The 22,454-nt window shown below is 37.8% G+C and overlaps 1 protein-coding gene across 2 annotated transcripts in view; it reads left to right on the top strand.

Annotated features, from left to right (window-relative positions):
* Nucleotides 1-484: 484 nt before the first annotated feature.
* Nucleotides 485-22,454, top strand: part of ELK3 (ETS transcription factor ELK3) — a 51,595-nt gene continuing 29,625 nt past the window's right edge. For both annotated transcript variants that reach the window (XM_032220743.1, XM_032220742.1), the window contains exon 1: nt 485-931. The gene's annotated coding sequence lies outside the window, so the exon portion shown is untranslated. The remainder of the gene's footprint in view (nt 932-22,454) is intronic.

The raw sequence follows: 22,454 nt of genomic DNA, 5'->3' as shown, positions 1-22,454 counted from the left end.
TGATAGTGATTATTGCAAATGAAATGTTATCTTTGGATTTTTCTAAAATTGTATTTTAGAAGTATTTTAACCAAGTACTTCTAAATCTGTCAGAATTATTAGAACAGTGAGCATGATGGACAAAATCTGAAGAACAGAATTTGATGTCTCTCTAACTATTTAACTACATAGGTAGGAATATTGATACATGCACTGTATACATGCAATATAATAAATGCATTCTATGGACTTTCAGGTTTTAGTCTATCATGCAATCAAGTCAAACAACTTTTAACCCGTGTATATGAAAGGTATTTGCAATTTCTTTCACTTAAGCCCAGAAAAATAGTTGAATCGCTTACAGCTGGATGTTGTCTGTGTTTATTTTGTTTTTGTTTTTGTTTTAAAGCTACCTTATGTTTCAAGTAGCTAAGGCTGATGAGCAAAATTGTAAGTCTGGTTTAAAGCTCCTCCCCGGGGGTGCAGAACAGGAAGAGGTGGAGGTCAGAGGGAACTGCTGGAGTTCCTTGGTTTGTGTGTGAGGCCGAGTCCCGTTACCGCTTTACTCTGCGTGTGTCTTATATTACAGCAATGCTGCCTGCACATCAGTGGCCAGAGAGGGGAGAAGGGAGGAAAAGCCTGTTTACACAGACTGCAAACCGCCTGGGGAATAATGCAGGAAAGGAAGTGAGCCGGCTCTCTGTCTGACTGCTCTAACTTCCTGCTCTCTCTCTCTCACTCACTCACACACACACACACATTTGCACACACACTAGCAAAGGGGTGTGTGTGTGAAAGGAAGAAAGAAACAAGGGGAAAAATCAGGATCTCATTACAAGAGGAACAGAGCGTTTTAGAGGACTGTCAGCATGGAAAACCGGAGGATTCTACGCAGCTCTCTTTAAAACGGCCAGAAGAGAACTGGAGAGAAGCCCACCAGACCAGGCGCTGGGTACGTAACTCTAAAGTTGGAAGAGAGTCTGGAGACAAGGAAAAGGGCTGTGGGGGAGACAGGTGGGAGCCGAATGCCAATGCCAGGCTTCGGTTCCAAAATAACTTGCGGGAGCATTTAACTTTTCCCGATAAAACACCAGAAGGGTCGTGCCGAGGGGGGGGGGATCCCTGACTCGCCGCAAGGCATCCGGTTGGGGCGGCCAGGGAAGGGGAGAGGAGGGGAAGAGATCCGAGCCGTGTGTGTGTGAGTTTGGGGGCCAGTGAGGGCGAAAGTTTTGGGGTGACTTTTCTTGCTGCTGGCAAAGTGCCATCTGGCGCTTAATGTGTGCATGCGGGGGGGGGGAGTAAAAACTCCGAAACCTCGGTTGCTGGAGTGAAGACGACTTAAGGACCTTTCTCTCCCCCACCCCACGGGCAGGGCAGGAAGGGACTCTGGAGGCGACAGAGAGGGATGAGATGAGGGGGCTGCCAGGAGCAGCCTCCACCTGCCGTTGGCCAACAGGGAAAGCAAAGAAGGATCTTTCGCTGGAGGCGGAGGGGGGGTGTTGTGTAGCGGGATGGGGTCGGAGTCCCGCGCCGGTGTTGCCCCCGCTCGCTGCAAGCGCTTCTGCAGAAGCGCGGCGGCCGCGGAGGGCCCTGTTGTTCTGTGTGGAGAAAAGAGCTTTGGGGTCAGCGCTTGTGGAAAGGGGGTGGGGGTGGGCAGAGAAAGCGCGTCTGACAGTTTCGTGCCTTTATTCCGAAGGAGCGCCGAAGGCTGTCACGAGCCGACTCCGGCGTGCGTGGGAGGGAGCGCTTTTGCGAGCGTCCGAGGCTCGTGGCGATAATAGCTCGCTTGTAGGAGCCCGGAGTTTGGGGGGGGGGCGCTAATTTTTGAGGCAATGGATTTGGATTGGCGGGGAGGGGGAGGGGAGGGGGCAATACACCGGTCTGGACTTCCTTAAAGTTAGGGGAGTTGCTTAAATTGTTTCGGGCTGCAAAGAGAGGAATAAGAGCGTCCAAGGGGCTTTGGGAGGAAGTGGGGGGGAGCGTTGGGAGAGTTTCTGGCTCGTCTGGAAACAGCAAGACTAATTGCCATGCGCTTCCGGTTTGAAACTGGCAGCAGACAACATCTTGAAAATGAGTCACTGCAGCTCACAAAGAAACTCTGTGGTTTTTCTCCTTCTCAGGTTTATGTGTATTCGCTCTTTTACGGTTGTCTTTGTGGTCTGGAGAAAAAGGGAGCGAGCCAGGCTCCTTCCCGTTCATCCGCTTCTTCCACTTAAGCAACCCCATCGTCCATTTTAAACTTGTCCACCGTCGGTTCCACGAGAGGGAAGCGGGGGGGTGGGGGGATATCGCGGGAGGGTTGTTTTTTGGATCTGGCTTAGCTGAAGGTTAAGGGACCATGATGCTGCAGGAGGAAAAAAGTTCCCTGAATTTTCCACTGGTTGCAGGAAGGGAGCCCATTTAGTCATGGCTAAGTAATGTCTGCACACACCAACTAATCTCATTAGGCGTTTCCGTTCCCTAACACAGGAGGGTTTTGTGAAGCCCTCTCGGACTTTGCTGCACTACTGTTGAAAGCGAGACAAGTTACATCTTTATTTAACGGGGATGGGGGGTTTGTACCAAGCTAATTTAACGCTGCATTGGTCATGAGTTCTCGAGCGACTTTTTAAAGAGAAGTGAAGGGCAAAAACATTTCATTTTCCTAACAGAACAGCTTTGGTTTTGTAAATGTGGTTTGTTGGTTTTAAAGCCTCGGAGTACAGTTATGACATTTTGCATATCGTGATGAACTACTGTATGTAAGTGGATAATCTCAGTACAGAGGAATACAATGCTTATCTTAATAATGGATAGATATCTTCACTTGGATCTCAGTTTTTTAAACCTCCCTATGCTTCTTAAAATAGCAATCTGATTACAAACTATTAATCTAAATTACATGTTTATAATTGCAATTTTTCCATTTTAATGAATTTTCAATTTGTTAATGTACATTATACATTACAATGTACATTATAACTTAAACTTTTTTCTCTTCTAAATGAGCATTCTGGCACCAGATATTTTTCCAGCTCTGCTTGTATTAATGTACAACCCCCCCTTTAAAAAAAATATCCAGAACTTGAAACCCATTAAATACATATGGAGATTATCATCAAACTGTTTTCTGAGAGTGTTTTAAGAAGTTTGTGGCTTTGCTTTAGATATCTGATGTGCAACCAAAATGAAACAGGCTATATTTCCCAGAAGTGTGCTTGCTTGTAGAATCCCAGGGGGCTATATGGCATCTCAGAATGGCTTTCATCCATAGATTTTATAATACTTTGCATTAGAGTTTCAGTGAGCGATTCAAACTATGATCTAACCAGGAATGGGCATCCTTTTTTCCCCTCTAAGGACTGCATTCCTGCAGCAGCAATCAACTGGAGGCTGCATTGTATGCTAATAGTGGATTGATTGAAGCAAGCAGTGGGTAGCAGCAGAGCCAAAGGCAATATGCAGTGATATGCTCTCTTTTTGGTATCCTTTTGCTGACTACTCTTTTTTCTTGTTCTCCTCACACAGCAAGCTGCCAGGGAAGCAATAAATTGCTTTTGACAAAGACAAAACAGCCAACAATTGGTATATAAGCTCATTTGGCAGTGGGGAACTCTTAAAACAGAATAAAAATGGAGTTTATAGATCAATTCCAGTTTGATGCCGGAAAATTGATGGATGCCAAACTATATCTGTCTTAAAAATGGAGCTTGAATCTTTGGTATAAGAAAGTAACTATGCTAAATGTTAAAAGTACTAAAGTCCTAGGAGACCATACTGTACCTTCTGTCTATGTTGATTAATAAATTAATTTTCTACATTGATCTCTGATGAGCTACTGAATAGAAATGTGCAGTATCGTTGCTTTTTTCTTATTGCTTAAAAAACTTATTCAAACTTGAGATTCATTTTTTTAAAATTTAAATTGATGAAGTCTTACCCTGAAAGTCAATATAAACCATATACTTTTGCTCCAGGGTACTAAGTGGAATTATCTGTAAAGTAGCCTTTTGTGGGATTTTGCTACTGTTTTAATTTATATGTGACAAAAATGAAAGAAAAAGCAAAAAATACAATGTTCTTTTTTTAAAAAAATAGTTTCACATTTGTGAGATGAGTGGCTATATAATTTTGATAAATGAATTAGCGAAATAAATATAATTCCTCAGTCTTAGAAATGATACCATTTACAGGTTAATTATATGCACAGTTTGATTTCTATGTTTTTCAGTTTCTGTTTCATTTAATTATTTGCATAATATAGCTAGCTTCCCTTGTAAGAATACTGTATTGCACTCTGTTTAGAAGATACATTTCCTTCCGTTTACTTTTCTGGGTGCTTACTGTTTTGTCAACTAAATTTCTTTACACCAAGTAATTGATTTCAGAGATTGCCAGTCTTTGTTCAAAATTTTGAATAAGTTTGATACTAGTCCGATTTGACTGGTTAGAGTTACTCTGTGAGGAGATGAAATGGGCTCCAAATTTAATAAAAAAAATGATCTGATCATTCATAGATAGACTATAGACTTGCCTTCTGTTCACACATTCACATGATTCCAGAATGGAATTGTGTACTGATTCTAGCTATGGCTTGTTACTTGATGTACATGTGAACACACCTACCAGTATATGTTATGAATTTAGGCTGCAGAAAGACAAAAATTATGAAGCAGACTCTTTTGTATACATTCTAGAATACTTTAGTTTACAGTTCTTCATTATATATAATTTAGAAGTCATACTGCAAGATTTTTAAGTATATTAAGCTGTATAGCTGTAATCTATTGCTGAGAATCAGCTGATTAGATAATACAATTTCCATAGAAATTTCTAATTTACATGTTATCTTATTTCTGAATTTTCCATTAGTCTGCCCTGCAAGGAATAAACTGTATTAGCTATGGTGGTCTTTGTTTTAATTTGTAGTAGAACTGCTGCAGGATATATTTTAACTAAATCATATCCAATTTAATATGTGGCTTGATAGTATAATATATTTCACTTCTGTAGCTGACTCATGCTCAAAATGTGGAAATTTATCTAAAATTTGCAAACTAAATATTGATTTTGTGTGCCACATTTAGCACAGGTGTTGTTTGATTTTCAGAAAGAGATTGGCCTCCTCCTCCTCTATGTCAATTGTAGTCCTGTAAAAAGCTGTAATGACATATTTGTCATAGCTTTCTGTAGAAATGCAGCTTTGTTTTTCACAATAATTCTCTAGTCTTGAATGATTATGTGAGTTCATTCTGTTTAAAGGTTTTGATTCAGGGGAAACCAAATGGTATACTTGAATCTTCTCAGAAACACTTAAAAGACAAGAACATATTTGTTCTTAGGAATTTTGCTGACTTAAAAATTAGTGTGTGACCAAAGATTGGTCATAACTTAGAGTAAAACATCAAGATACAAAAAAAAAGACATTGATTTTACTAAGCATCAAAATAAATTGTGATAATGCAGAGTTGCTAAAATATATATATATAGCTATATAAATGGGATGAATAAATAAATAAATAAAATATAAAGGAAAGGAAGGAAGGAAGGAACAAATAGCAAGAAAGAAAGAGAGAGAAAGAAAGAAAGAAAAAGTTTGTCCTTTTTAAAAAACAATTTTGATTTTTCTTATTGGATTATCTGTTCTTGTAGTATGTGAACACTATGTGTATCAATGTTTAGGAACAAACTCTAAAAATGCTCCGAAGAATTCACAAATCTCAAATGAAGTGCAGTGTCTTAAGTTGCAGTGCACGTTTGCAGTGCAGGTTTAAAATCATGTTCCTCTGTTGAATTACTGTTGAGGAGAAAGCATTTACAGTTTACATTTAACTCTACATTGTTTAGCTTGAAATACATAATAAACTTTGAAACTTTACAGAATTTCCTTTCTAACAGGGAAAAAAACTAAATATGTTGCAGTGGGATTATTTAAATGAAAGCAATAATTTGGTAATAGGGGCAAGATATTGTAAGGATTTATTTTTCTAAATAACCTTTCATGACATAGGTTAATTATTTGAACATGCATTCTGTATAAAGGTATAAACTATTTTATTTATTATATTAAACAACAATAATACGTTTTGTAAAATGCAAGAAAGTTCACAAAAGCTTTTTATGCATTAAAGATTCGTAAATATCTTTATTAAATCTACTATCTTATATAAGCATAACAAAGGACTTTTTGGTAGTAGTTTTAGGCCATATTATGTCTTAGAACATCTGCAAAACAGATCTCTATTCTAGTATAAATTTGTCTTAAATGAAGTGAAAATATCGTGCAACAGTTTCTATGAAAACTTATTTATCTTAGTCTATTCAGTAATGGATTGTGTGCCAATCCTTTAAAATTTTTATTATTGCTTCTTAGGCATGTTATTCTTCACTGTGCACAAAGGTACATATTGCAGTAGAAGGTAACTTTCAGTTATTTCTCATAACATGTATAGAAATATGTTTACTGGAAGTGTTTTCCCCCTTGAGAATGTTTTCAGTAATAATCTTTGTACACATGAACTTACATAAGTAACATATATATATATAGTTTAAGTTGAATATATTCATGGATATATATAATTTGCCCTTTTACAATGTTTTAAGGTGCCCTAAATGTTAAATACAATAAAAACATAATGAAATAATTAAATGATATAATTAAAAGTACACAACAAATCATGAACGTATGTGAAAATTAAAGGTAGACTTTGACATAAAATGTTTGAATACACCATATGCAAGTGTATTTATAGACAATAAATATATAGACGGACTGTAGAATAATTTGATGCTGGCAATTTAATGCTGAGTTCAGAATTTTAAATACAGTGCATTCAGAAAGTATTCAGATCCTCTTCACTTTTGTCAATTTTGTTCTGCTGCAGCCTGATTCTACACTTGTTGAAATTCATTTTCCCCCATTAAGGTACATTCAGTATCCCATTATGACAAAGTGAAAACAGAATTTTAGAAATATGTGTAAATTTATTTTAAAAAACTGAAATATCACATTGGCATAAGTATTCAGGCCCTTTGCAACAACACTTGAAATTTAGCTCTGATGCCCCTCACCCCCATTTCTCTTGATCACTTGCTGACATGTTTCTACACCTTGATTGGAGTTGACCTGTGTTAAATTAAATTGATTGGACCTGATTTGGAAAGGCATACCTCTCTCTAGAAGGTCTCATAGCTGACAATGCATATTGTAGCAGAGCAAAAGCTGTGAGGTCAAAGGAACTGCCAGCAGAACTCAGAGACAGGATTATTGCAAGGCACAGATTTGGTGAAGGCTACAAATAAATTTATCTGCACTGAAGGTTCCAAAGGGCACAGTGGCCTCAATTCTCAAATGGAAGAGGTTTGGCAAAACCAGGACTCTTCCGAGAGAGAATCTTCCTGGTTGCCTGGTCAAACAGCAATTGAGGGAGAAGGGCCTTAGTAAAAGAGGTGACCAAGAACCCGAGGGTCACTCTGACTGGGCTCTAGAGATCCTGTGTGGAGATGGGACAGAGTTCCAGAAGGACAACCATCACTGCAGTCCTCCCCAGATCTGGGCTTTATGACAGAGTGGTTAGATGGAAGCCTCTTCTAAGTGCAAAACACATGAAAGCCTGGAAAACTCTCAGATTGTGAGGAACAAGAGAATTGAACTGTTTTGCCTCAATTCTAAACATGTCTGGAGAAAACCAGGCACCACTCATCACCTGCCCGTTATCATCCCAACAGTGAAGCATGGTGATGGCAGTATCATGCTGTGGCGATGTTTTTCAGCAGCACGGACTGGGAGACTGATCAGGGTTGAGGGAAAGCTCAATGGGGCAAAATACAAGGTTATCCTCAATGAAAACCTGTTCCACAGCACTCAGGATCTCAGACTGGGCCAAAGGTTCACTTTCCGACATGACAAAGATCCTAAGCACACAGCCAATACAACACAGGAGTGGTTTAGAGAAAACTCTCTGAATGTCCTAGAATGACCCAGCCAAAGCCCTGAATATCAGTTGAACATCTCAAAATGGCTGTCCACAGACGATCGCAACCTGGCAGAGCTTGAAATCATTTGCAAGGAAGAATGGCAGAAAATCCCCCAAGCCAGGTCTGCACAGCTTGTCGCATCATACCGAAAAAGACTCGCCATAATTGCTGCCAAAGGTGTTTTACAAAGTACTGAATGAAACATTTGAATACTTATGCCAATGTGATATTTCAGTTTTTACAGACATTTCTAAAATTCTGTTTTCACTCTGTCGTTATCGTATGAGTGTAGATTAATGAGGAAAAAATGAATTTCAACAACAGTAGAATCAGGCTGCAAAATAACAAAAGTGACAAAAGTGAAGGGGGTCTGAATACTTGCTGAATGTACTTTCTGTCCACAGTTTAACTCTTTGTAGGAATTAACAGAAATTATGCATAATTAATTGCATTTGTTACAGGAAACAGTTATTTCAATTTATAGAGTACTAAATTATTGTTTTAATTAAATAGCTTTGGTTTATACACACACACACACACACACACACACCACACAGAGACTTACATGAAGTTCAGTGCAACCATGGATTACCACAATTATATTAAAGTTGGGAAATTTGTGAGTATAGTATCAGTAGAGGTGATGAGCAGCTCCAAATTATATGAAGTACACACATATTTTTTTTAAAATCAAAGTTACACCTTTGATTTTCACATCCATATTATTATCATAATCATAGTCCAAACAGTTCTGAGGTTCATTTGTGGATAAGAGTTCATAATATCTCTTTTGAAATACTCTTCTTGATTGAGAAATAGAGGGTAGTAACCACTGGTGGGTCTGTCCTTTGGGAATTTGTCTAGTCCCCTTGGAAGCCATCTGAACCAGCATCCAGTGGCAACATATCTGTGGTAACACATCCACAAGTAGTTACACACTGTAAAGAAATATTTTCTCTCAAAATCTTTAATATTCTACTAGTCAATTTCACTAAACATGGATGATTCATGTAATGAATCATATAATTTATAATCCAAGAAATATCACAGCTGAAAATTTTGTGATTACCAATCTCTGTGAAAATAGTTTCTCCTTTGGAGGAACTAAAATGAACTCACCCTCACCCAATTTCAGAATTATAGCAATAGCAGTAGCAATAGCAGTTAGACTTATATACCGCTTCATAGGGCTTTCAGCCCTCTCTAAGTGGTTTACAGAGTCAGCACATTGCCCCCACAGTCTGGGTCCTCATTTCACCCACCTCAGAAGGATGGAAGGCTGAGTCAACCTTGAGCCGGTGAGATTTGAACCGCCGAACTGCAGATAGCAGTCAGCTGAAGTGGCCTGCAGTACTGCACTCTAACCACTGCGCCACCTCGGCTCTCTCTTATCTGCACTAAATTATTATACCTGTCTAGGTATCATGTTTCAATTCTCTCAGCCTTACCTGGACATGCTAAGGACTGAATCCAGATTTTTGTATGCAAATAATTTGTTCTACAGCTGAACCAAAAATGTACTGTAGGACATTTATTCTACTATTGCTTCTTTTATAGCCTTTGTTCCTTCATTCATTCACCTGCCAAATCCCAGGTCCAAAATGGAGCCAGGATTGCTGCTATGTTGCAGAGTCATTAGATATGTGAACATAAACTCATTGACTGGGTAAATTTAAATTTAATTTAGGAAGGGTTTTCTGGCTTTTACAGTTTTGCCTAACCATGCTTGACTGGAATAAAATAACTTAAATTTGCTTTTTCAGCCAAGCTCCACAGAAGAGAATCAGAGGATTCTACAGTCCTACACTGATATTATACAGGTAGTCATCAACTTACAACCACAATTGGGAACAGAATTTCCATCGCTAAACAAGGAAGAGAGCCACATCTAATTTTCACAACCTTTTTTTTGGTCACAGTTGTTAAATTAATCACTGCAATTGTTAAGTAAATCATGAAGTTGTTAAGCAAATCTGACTCACCCTCCCCCCTTGACTTTTCTTGTTGGAAGCCAGCTGGGAGTGTTGCAAATAGCGATCACATGATCACAACCATCATAAATACATGCCAGCCACCCCAATTGGGGTCATGTGACTATGTGGATACTGAAATTGTAGTAGGATATAGTCTAGATTCCCAGGAGGGACAGAGTGCATTTCAGAAAACTATGAGACAGCAAACTTTAGAAGAGAAAGAGTTAAGACAGCTCTTCCCTAGGCACTCCATAGGCATTCTCAGAATGTATGTTTAATGGTGTAAATAGCCTGCTTCAGTTTTCCCAAGCATTTTTGTCTATCGGTGGGGAACAATAAAGAAAACTGCTTAGAGCAGTGCTTCCTAACTTTGGCAACTTGAAGATGTCTCTTCAACTCACAGAATTCCCCAGCCAGCAAGTCCAGACATCTTCAAGTTGCCAAAGTTGGGAAACACTGGTTTAGAGGAACTTCAACAGGTCTTGGTTTTTGGACCCTGACATCAATCATGCCAACCACATTATCTAATACTTGTTTTATCCATATCTATCTACAGTCTCTCGCTTTCTCCCCACATATGCATACCCCCCCACACACACTGATTTGTATTCATGTTCAGTAAATTGTACACTAAGATTAAGAAAGGCTTTATATATTAAAAGAATTTCAAAATAATAAGTGACTTCTTTGTTTTCTAATGTAAGTGAAAAATAGAATGTCTGCTGTACAAACTGTTTCCATTGTGAGTGCTGACTCTGAACATTTTATAGACTTCCAAACAGCACAGGATTAAAAATAAAATATGGCAATAATATCAAAGATCAAGACACCAAGAAACAACTGAAGTAAATCTAAATATTTACTCTTCAAGAGGAAAACAAAACTTTTCTGACCTTGAAGGTTGCTGAGATTCCTGAAGATGACATTTGTGAGAGTTGGGATTCAGAGGAAGCCCTCTATCACAGATATTAATGGACAGGCAGGGACCATTGAGAGAAAGCAATCATCCATATAGGTATATGAATCAATTGGGTCAAGAATAGGCATGGGCACCAGTTGGTTTGCCATATATAATATGGAGTTGTCCTATGGCAAACCAATTGGTGCCTATGCCTATTCTTGACCCCTGAGTAGAACACATTGCCAGAACCCAACTGAGAGATGGCCAAAGCAAAGGCTGTTACTAAAGCATAAGGTGAAACTATGCAGAGGTCTGCTAGCTATAGTTGTTTCCTTTTTTTCAAGCAGAAGCTGTGGATGCAGGAAGACCTTTTGTTTGAGCAAGCTAAAGAGGGAAGCACAGTCCCATCCAGAGCCATATCTCTGGAATGTGTCCACAGCCATTTTGTTTTGCTGGAATTGAGTCTAAGCTGATCCTATCTAGCCAGATCCTTAAAACTTCCAGGCATTGGGACAGAACTTGAATGGCATCCTTTTTGGGTTGGAATTCAAATATGCAGCTGAATACAATACACTTACTGATATTTTTATGCTAGTGAGTGACCTCTCCTAGCAATCTCATGTAGATGTTGAAGTGTCCACTCTGAAAAGTGTACCACTGCAATTAATGTATTTTGCTTCCAACCCTTAGAGATAATCCACAAAAGTGTAATAGTGAAGGCTTCTAAAAAGTCAAAAAATATAGGGTTACACTCCCCTATCCTGTTTCTACCACAGGTTATCCAGAAGCAAAATTAATATGAATTACATTCCATACCTAGACCTAAACCTTTGCTGAAAAGAATCCAGATAATTGTTTCCCCTTGAGATATTTACAACTGTAGCCTCCTCCAGGGCCAATAGTATCATCCTTTCTCTTAACTGAAACTACCCTCCTGTTATCACCTCCCTGGAAAAGACAGTGATCAGACTGCATGTGGCAGAATTAGTGCTGTGGAGAATCCTTTTAATTTCTTCAAGGTAACAGGTTCAAACTTCTAAATAACCTTGAAATATATAGCCTCTGCTACTTCATTAGAATCTGCCTAGCAAGCATTCATTTTCATGTGAATCCTCTACATTCCTTAGAATACCTTTTGCAGTTACTAAGAATTATCCTCTAAATGCCCACAATCTTGTTAAGCAGCCTAACAAATGTTCTTCCAGCTCATTCTTCCCAAAGGAGTTTGGGTCACATTAAATAAGCCTGCCCAGCAGGAATCTTGATGATGTAATAACAGCATGCAAATAGTATTGCTGTTTCTATGCCTCTCATGATGCTTACTCAAACCTGAGCTCTCCCTTATATTTGGTTGGATTTACTCTTTGTCTTTCACCACTGGTGAAATTAATATGAATTACACACATACCTGAGGCCTCTGGTGTTTCTTCTACCAGAGCTAAGATAACTTCTTGGTTGTGAAGCAAGGAAAAGCTGTGCAATCCTATCCAAGGCTGTTGCCATCTCCATATTCTAGAATGGGACTCAGCTCTCAGTAGAACTGCCAACTATAGATTTGGGGAAATCCTCAGGAATCATTTGGAAGCCAAGAAGATCCATTAGGTATTTGGGTAGTCTGGTTGAATTGATTTGCTTTTCTTTTGGAAATTGGCAACATTAATTAGTTTTATGGCAATCATAGAGTGATCTGACCATGACAAGACATAGGTATTGTATCACATTACATCTGCCCATGACCTCCTAAATGAATTGGGTCCTTGATTATCTGGGTATTCAAGCAAAAACTCTGGATATTTATGAAGAAGGACTTCTAGTAATCTGCAGATCAAGGCATTTTGGCTTTCCTCTAGAAAGTCAAATTCACTACACTAAATTTCAAGACTATTTTTTTAATGATCTAATAAATTGAAATAGGAATATGAATTCTGTCCAATGTATGTATGGCTGGAAAACGCCACAATAATTTACTTCTCTACCCTTATGGCAAATTATCCATTTATTTTAAAGGCAAATTCCAGGAGTAAATCAAGAGATTCAAAAAGACCATTTCTTGAACCACTTTTTATCATAGAATTAATGATATCTTTAAAATTTCATCATTAAAAAAATACCGCTTCACAGCTTCAACTAATTTATTATGTCATGAACTTGGGTAAGCAATAACATATATCAACAGATACAGCACTATTTTTTCAAGAGAGAGACAGATAGTGGAGACTAGAAAGAAGAATCTGAAAATATATGCATATTTTTCGTTCAACATATTTCAACAATCCTTGTATTTGGGACTTCCAGTGATAAGGGATATACCAAAGTTTTAAAGTACTTCACCATTCTATTCAATATCTCTGGCTCTCAGCAGGATTAAAGCTGTGTTCCTTTTAAAATCTATTTAATATTTGTACAACTTACCATTTGATGAGATAAATGAAATGGTTCAAGAAAATCAAGGCAATAAGTATGCTTAAAAGCTTAAATAAAATACAGATTTGCTAGATAAACAGGAGTAAAATATTTTTCAGTGAACATGTACCGTAAATAGTTCACTGTAGTAAGATTACAGAGCAGTAATTATAGCCTTGTATTTTTGATCCTGCTCACATCTATAGTATTTTAAATGTTAAGAAAATGGTTTTATGTTAAATCAGCAAAACAGTTATCGCTGCCACATTGCCATGAGAAGACAACAACAGAGATACATATGGAAAATATAAAGATATAGTCTGGCTTTGAACCTGGAAGTTATTTTGTGCAAACGAATGTTGTGCCAGTATATTACAGATGTATACCATATGAGTGGGGCAGGAAGTATAAGAATCCTGTATGCATTTTATTTTATTATCATTAATTTTTCAAATCAGTGTAGATTTATGTGCTTTTCCAAATGCTTATTTTTAAAAAACATTGAACAACTAGTGTTTTAAAAATCTTAGCAAGCAGGAACTATCTTCATTTCCTTCCTTTTCCCAATCCAGGAAATAGAATCCATGCACTGAATCAAACTTCCTGGTTTGGACTGTCTTATTGCAGACAACCTGAATGCACACATGGATGTGTATATCAGCTGAGTTGTGTTTGAATCCTAATGACTGTATAGACAAATGCTCACCACCTTTCTCTGTCTTCAACAAAACCCATAGCTTTTCCAAGGACATTCTAGCCATTTCTTTGACCTCAGACATTCACTTTATCTTTTGTCTCTCCTTGTATTCCCTGCTTTTTGTTAAACTTATTTTTCTAGCCAAGGTTGGTTGTATAAGAGAGACCAAACAAATCTGACACCCAAAGTGATATGGTTATGTATACGTGATAATTATTTGTGTGCACTTGTGTATTCTTTCTTGTTAACTCAAGAATTTTGTCAAGCTTTGAAATTTTATGATTAAGTAGGCAACCCTATATAATCTCTGTGTGTGTTTGAGTCAGTGCTGACTCCTGGTGACTGCCTGAACAAGTCTCTGCCCTTTTCTTGCAAATGTGGCTTGCCACTACCTTCCTAGGGCCAAGGGAGAGTGATTGGCCCAAGGTCACCCAGCTGGGCTTTGTGCTGAAAGCAGAACTGGAACTTATGGTCTCCTTATTGTAGTCTGGTGCCTTAACCATTACACCCAACTGGCTCTCTATATTATCCTACTCTAAAGCAATTTCCTCACAGGGGAATTTACTCCCATATAAATGGAAGATTCTATGTACTTTAATGGATTATTTGGAGATCTCTCTCCCTCCCTCCCTCCCTCCCTCCCTCTCTCCCTCTCTCTCTCTCACACACACACACACATACACACACATACACTTATATGCCAGCCTATCTCACAAAGAGTATATTAAGTATTCAAGTGAAAAGTAATGTTTTTAAAATAGAAACTAAACCCTACGAAAATTGGGATAAACACTAATGCTGTTAGCAAATATCAGGCCCTTCTCCTGGATCAAATATGGTATAGACCCATGATGGTGAACCTATGGTACGCGTGCCACAGGTGGCACACGGAGCCATATCTGAGGGCACGCAAGGCGTTGCTCTATATCAGCTCCAGCATGCAAGTGTGCACTGGCCAGCTGATTTTCAGCCTTCTGGAGGGCAGGGGAAGGCAGTTTTTTGCCCTCTCCAGGCTTCAGGAAAGCCTCCGTAGCCTGTGGATGGTGAAAAACAAGCCCAATGGGCCTACCGGAAGTTCAGAAACGTTTCTGAACTTTCAGTTTGCCCGTTGGACCATTTTTTACATCCACAGGCCACGGAGGCTTTCCTGAAGCCTGGGGAAGGTGAAAAACGGTCTAAGGGGCAAACCAAAAGTTCATTTCTGAAGTTGCAGTAGGCCTGTTGGGCCATTTTTCACCCTCCCCAGTCTTCAGGAGGCTTTTCTGAAGCCTGGGGAGTGTGAAAAACAGCCCAACAGGCCTATTGGAAGTCCAAAGGCTTCAGAGAGGCCTGCGCGCATACGCTGGGGTGGAGCATGGGGGGTTGTGCATGCATGCTTGGGGGAGGGCATTGCATTATGGGTCTGGGCACGCACCCTTTTAGCACCTGAGCAGAAAAACATTCGCTATTACTGCTATAGGCTATATTATATTAAAATATTATATTAAAAGTTTGCCTGAATCTCCAAATTAAATAAAAATACATGCTAAAAGCAAAAGAAATCTTTCTAGAGTTTGGTGTTCTTGTGAAATTTCAGGTTTTTAAAAAAATGTTTTTCTGGATATAACATTAGGCAAATCATGCAATGGCACCAGCAATGGAAAGAATGGAAAAATAATGGGGAAAAAAAGGAAAAAGTTGGCCTCTTTCCTCTTTCTTCTCACCCAGATGTTTTGTTGTGTATGAAGTTATAATTGTTGATATGACTTGTACGTAAGTAAATTTGGCTGAACTGGTATCTTGCAATGTAGAATAAAAATAGCTGTCATAAATAATAAGTTTATTGCTAGGAGAAAAGTTCTTTAATAAAAGCAGATGCATAAAAGCTGGAAGAATTAAGAAAATTCTTAAAAATGAAAGAAGATAGATAGACAGACAGAGAGACAGACAGACACATATAGTTATAAACAGATATGGAGATTGATAGATTATGCCCATTCCAATTATGGCTTTTGCTCAGAGGTGGGCATCACATACTATAACAACCGATTTGCCCAGAACCGAAAATTTGAGCGTGCACATGCGAAACCTTCTGTACATGCGCGCGGCATCAAAAAACCAGCGATTATATAGGGTGGGATAGCGCCAGGGCAGGTGTGTGGGCCCAGCTGCTGGTCAGAACTACCGGCAGCAGCCCACCTCTGCTTTTGCTATTGTCTTGAGTACCTTAAAAGTTTACTAGTCTACCCAACCAATTTAGTTTTTTATTATTTACAGAAGCCATCTTGGAGAATGCAAGATAGCTACAATTTGTAAAAATATTTCCAATGTGTAGCGCTGCAGGACTTTTGCCTTTTAGATATTATCTGGCTTTTCCAGAAACAAAGCTCTGAAATATACTGTAATAGGAAAAATAGGGGATGGGAAAGGGAAGGGAAAAGTGTACAAAAGAAGAAAAAAAGAAACATAAGGCGTTGACTTTGGTGCAGTAGAATAAGATGGTAACATCAAACATTTCTATAACAATAAATCAAATTAATGGGTAAAACCCAAAATCAAAGTATCATTTTTCCCACCTTGAGCACAAAGTCCAGAAGCAGTTTCCAAGTAGAAACAAAAGTACTAGTGTTTTTTTTCTTTTATCAAAGAAGTCAACTTAGCATCTCTGCTAACTCCAATAACTTTTGCAGCCATTTGTTCATTGTGGGAATTGAAGCGTCTTTCTATTTTTGTGCATAAAGTAGTCTTGCTGCCTTCAACATATATAACAGCAAAGTTAAAAAAAAAAAATTCAAGTCTTTTTCCATTAACACCCCCACTCAGGTTTCTGGTTTTATCTTTATATTCACTTTCGAAACCTTCTGTATTAGAATATGAATCTTACTCCAAAATTTACATTTGCATTTCCATTATTCTTTTGAAATACCTTTATATGTTCTTGATAACTTGTCTGGTGTTAAATATCAACAATCTGTGTGGTGCTGCAGGACGTTCTACCTTTTAGCTATTATCTGCCTTTTCCAGAAAGACAACTCTGAAATATAATAGGCGGAAGTCCTGATTTAGATTTTTACAGTGTCAACATATTGGAGGCTTGGTGGGGAGCAAGTATGATGATGCTGTTGAAGATTGGAAAATATCACTACATTTTGTCTCAGTTTCAGAGAAAAGTATTTCTAAGGTTCAACAGGATTTTGTTTTAAAAAAACACCACTTTTTAAAAACCCAACTATGAGGAAAACTGCATCGATATAATATTTTAAGAGGTGCAGTTGTGAAAAATGGAAAAATGAGAAAACCACAGAGAAGGGATTATATTATATAACTATATATTTACATAGTTGATTGTTTCTGGGCTAGAGGTGTTATTCAGCAGGTCTGATCAGTTCTGGAGAACCAGTAGTGGAAATTTTGAGTAGCTTGGAGAACTGGAAATACCACCTCTGACTGGCCCCGCCCCCATCTGTTCTCTGCCTCCCGAGTCCCAGCTGATCGAGAGGAAATGGAGATTTTGCAGTAACCTTCCCCTGAAGTCGGGAGGGAATGCAGATTTTACTTATCCTGCCCCTGGAGTAGGGTGGGTGGGAATGGAAATTTTACAGTATCCTTCACCTGCCACGCCCACCAAGCCACTCCACCAAGCCACGCCACTCCCACCAAGCCATGCCACTCCCTCCAAGCCACGCCCACAGAACCAGTAGTAAACATTTTCGAATCTCACCATTGTTCTGGGCTATAAAGTACTAGATGTGGCTTAACAAACAAAACTCAATTTTGACAAGATGGAGAGGTGACTGAGACCAGGGGCTGAATTCAGGAGAATTCAGGAAAAATGCTGTGGGGCACTTTGTGATGTGAGTGCACTTCTGTTTATTTATTGTAGAAGCTTCCTTCTAGGAAACAACCATAAAACCAATAAGAAAGAATCATGTACAATTAGAAAACATACAACATAACAAAACAAAAAAAAACCGACGGAGGCTCAACCCTCTGAGAGACTGGTCAAGTCTTGAAGGATGTTGTAATGGCCTCAGGGTAGAATCTATTCTGATCTTTAAGGATTAGTTTTGGCTCCTTCTGGATCTAGCACTTATGCTGCACAGCCTTGTAACACCTTTGGTAAGACACTCCTTCTTGGTAAGGAGTGTCTTACAAATCAACTATCTGATATTGATTAGGATTATTAGAATGTACATTTCTGGTCATTTGAAGATGGTTAAGAAATTGCTGTTTGCCCAGAATGTGGTAGAATAATAATGTGTTGTTGATGTTGCCACAAAACCTCTTATTGAAAGAACTTCAATGGATTGACAATTACCTTCCAAACCTTTATATTGTATTGCTTACATGGAATATAAAGTCTTAGATATTATAGAACCCAACCCCTACTCTTGTGCAAGTAATACATATACTGCTATCTTCATGCAGGGAGCATGTTGTGAACAAACTGCCATTAGAATTGAAGCAAACCACCTTCTTTACATTTTTTTATGCAAGACTTTCCATTCTTTCAAAATGTATCATTTTATTAATATTTAGGCTTAAATTTATTTATTTTAATTCTATTTCTGTCCGTTAACTTGAGTTGCCAAGGGATTGGGTTACATACAAAACCTATAAATAAATAAATTTAAAATATTATTTAAAAAGCTTTACATGAAATGTTAAAATAACCTAGGAAAGTAGTTTTTGGTATTTAGATGTATAGATCTATTGATGAGTTAGAATTCATTTTGTCAAAAGCTTATGAGATTCCTATGGATATATTATAGAATGTACCTTTGCATATGTCCATTGTCCTATTTGTATACAGTTTCCATAGGTCACAATAAAGGTATGTGCAGTTCACTCCTAATTTTCCATATTATCATATAACAGAATAAACATGGAAAAAGCTTCTTCCTTCCTGTATAGCAGTATTATTAGCATGTAGACTTATATACCGATCCACAGTACTTTTATAGCACTCTCTAAGCAGTTTACAGAGTCAGCTTATTACCTCTAATAATCTGGCTCCTCATTTTACTGACCTCAGAAGGATGGAAGGATGAGTCAACCTTAAGACGGTTAGGATCGAACTGCTGGCTGTGGGCAGAGTTAGCCTGCAATTCTGCATTCTAACCACTGTGCTACCATGGCCCCTATAAAATTCTTAATGGCAACCATTTGAGATTTTGGCAAATATCTCTGTAACATGCTATTAGGATTGATGTAAAACACAATTTTCCAACATTTTAAATTTTATATACTCTGAACATTACATCATGTATTTTATGATTTAGTGATGTTTCTAATTTTTATTGGTTCCATTATAGCAATACTAAAACTACTTTATGTAGTTCAAGGGGATGCTTACTTCAAGAATGTGATATCCTACACATACAGGATTCAATTCACAATTCAATTTTATGCATTTTTTTCAGATATATTTTATTATCAGACTTCATTACATTCAAACATTCTATGCTAGTAATCTATTATCCACATCTTAGTATAGTCCCAGAAACCAAATTTCTCTCATGAAATAGTTTCATTCAGTTGAATTATTCTTTCCCGTTCCAATTCTATTCTGTGAATGAGAATGCATTTGAGCTTCTTTCTGGATATTTAGAGTTCGTGGTGATACAGTTTTAGGTGCCCTTGGCAGAATTATTCTTTCCGATATGTATTATCTAGAATTGATGATTGACTATGGACTTTATAAATCTTGAAGTGTTTTGTCACATTGTTCCAGGCAGGTAGGAAATTTCACAAGCCAAGTATCAAGTTAGCATACATTTGTTTTATTTACGTATTTCTGTAAACTGCATGGATTCCCATTGGTTTACATCAATAAATATTAATACAGGATGTAAAATAAATAATTAATACATTTGGAAAGCCTCTATTTTTACTAGCTTCTGGAAAGCCTGGAAGCTCTATGCTAGCTTAGCTCCAGGGGGAGATTATTCATAAGGTCCACAATGTAGAAATATTACCTATTAGGCAATTCTCCTGACTTTTCAATAATGGCAGACTTCCAGCAGACTTTCTTCAGGGAGTACAGAGGGCTTGAATGTCTACAAACAAGGCTGTTCTGAATGTACACAAAAGCCAAACTGCATAAGAGTTTATTGTTAAAACCAACACATTAAATTGTACTTCAAAGCCTGCTGAGTCCATAGCCTAGATTTCTAGGGTGACTCTTGAAAGCCAGCCAGTCAGCTAGCCAGTTGCCCACTGCAATTTGTACCTACTGCAGTTTCTGAGTAGTCTTGAAGGCTACCTTTTTGCGGTACTGTATTTGTTTCAGTTCCTTGTTCTATCTAGGATGTCATCAACTGCCATGACTTCTCTTTGTCTACTTTCAGGGCACTGTTGTATCCTGTTTGTTTTTCAGGGATCTAAGGTCCTGTCTCCTGTTCCGCAGTGCTGAGTTTTCTTCTTCTGAAGAATCAGAGGTTATTTATTCTGTGAGGGCCTCAAAGTTATGCAGCATATCTTCTATGACACTTGTTTTTGGTAGTGATTCTCATCCACTGGGTTTGTTCCTTTGTTTATCTTCCTTATGGAAAATTGTTTCTGTTGAAGCATCTCCTTTGTTTCATCTGATAAGTTTTCACCGTCTGTTGTCCCTATATGTCCATTCCTGAAATAAGTAAATTGAAGGTCATTTATTCTCACCAAATGATTGAATATAAATAATAATCTACAACACCAATTTAAGAAGGAGAACTTGTAATGCTACATTACCAAGTATAGAAGACCTAGGCAGCTGTGACTGAGATATTGGGCTAAACCACAATGCGTATTTTTATTTGGTTTCTTTTTTAACTTAACATATTGGGTCAACCAAACAATTAACATAAAACTATATATTTGTGATATAAACTGTTATGATTCACAGTTTAAATTTATAACTAAGCTTTATGCATGAATGCTTATTTTGTTAGGGCTGTTACTTGGAACCCTGACGCATAGCCAATTCACAAACTTTGTTTAAATCGAAACATAGGTTAGATAATGTGGGAAAACCCTTGTGTATAATCTCATCATTGGGTCAGGAATTTCTTAGATACCAAGTTTGAGGAACTCATTTCATCATCATAAATTATGGCTACGGTACTTTATGTAGCATGATCAAGGTATACAGGATTACAGAGAAAAGTGCAGAGTAAAATAAAGTATATGATGGGAATTAAACTGGCATTTCGGGGGTTAAGAGATGATTTTTAGCAAAATAAAACTAGAGCTGAGATTGCAAACAAGGACAGATGTAGATGGCCAGGTTTCCTCTGGTCTTGTTTCTCATTTCCTGCCTACAGCCTACAGAAATAGCGGAAGCTGTGAGTGTTAATGAGAATGGGAAACTAACAATGCCCTACGTCACCCAGCTCAGGAAAAAAAAGTTTTGCTGGACATCATTTATTTTTGGTGATAAATGAAGATTTAACATTAGTGTCAGGAAGACTTTAAAAACAATAAAAATTGCATGCTTTTGCTTGTATCAGTATTGAATGGAAGAGAAAGTGATGAAATGAGAACAGAACTCCTCATCTATTTGCTTTGGTCTTCTCCACAAAAGGGAACTTGTTCAAATAGACCTATATAAAACATCTGATGCAAAGGTAGAGTAGCAACTCAAGATAAATAAAATATAGGAAATATTCAGCTATCATGAATGAATTTAAATCTGGAGGACCAGATCATTTACATCTACGAGCCATAAAGAAGCTCATGGATGTATTCTTGGGGGCCCTCCAGTAATCTATGAGCAATCATAGAAGATGAATATAGTACTAACCGATCAGAGGCAGGCAAATGTTCTTCCTATCAAGACACTGGTCTAGGACATTATGAGGGCCCGTGACTGAGTTAAAATAGTTTATTATGAATTGTTATGAATCCCTGGCATGTTGTGTCTTTTTATACTTGCTTATATTGTTGTTTTTCAACCCATATAAGTTACCCAACATTAAGCCCAATGGGGTCATATAGAAATAGAATTTGAAAATAAGTAAACAATGAATAAAAGAGAGCTCAGGTGGCTACAGAAGAAGAATAAAACTTCTTAGAATAAGTTGTTGAGCAGTCAGCTTTTGAATAATTGGAAAAACACATTGCTTAGTAAGGCCTCTGCAAAATGTGGACCAATTGTTAATTTAATTACTATTAAATTAAAATAGAATTATCAAAACATGTGTAATCAATAAGTGTAAATCAATGGTGCAGTGTCAAGATGGGATAGCATGCTAAATGGACATAACTCTAAGCTCTGAAGTTCAGAGGAGCATAATTTTAGGATCTGAACTTTAATACTTTTAATAAATCACATGGATGAAGGGTTAAAAGCATAATGTGCATAATCTGCAAATGCATAAATATAATAGGGATAGCAAATAATTTAGAGGACTATATTAAGATTTAGGAAGATCTGAAGACCCCCCCGCCCCCCCCCCCCCCAAAAATGGCAGAAACCAGCAAGATGAATTTCAAGAGGAAGAAAGAAAATGTCCTTAACTTAGGTAGGTTAGAAACATGAAAATAGGGCAGGGAGACCATACTGGACATGTGTACATTTCAAAAG

Source organism: Thamnophis elegans, chromosome 7, assembly GCF_009769535.1.
Source record: "Thamnophis elegans isolate rThaEle1 chromosome 7, rThaEle1.pri, whole genome shotgun sequence".
NCBI lineage: Eukaryota > Metazoa > Chordata > Lepidosauria > Squamata > Colubridae > Thamnophis > Thamnophis elegans.
The sequence above is the reverse complement of the archived record's forward strand: the minus strand, read 5'-3'. Positions and strand labels throughout refer to the sequence as shown.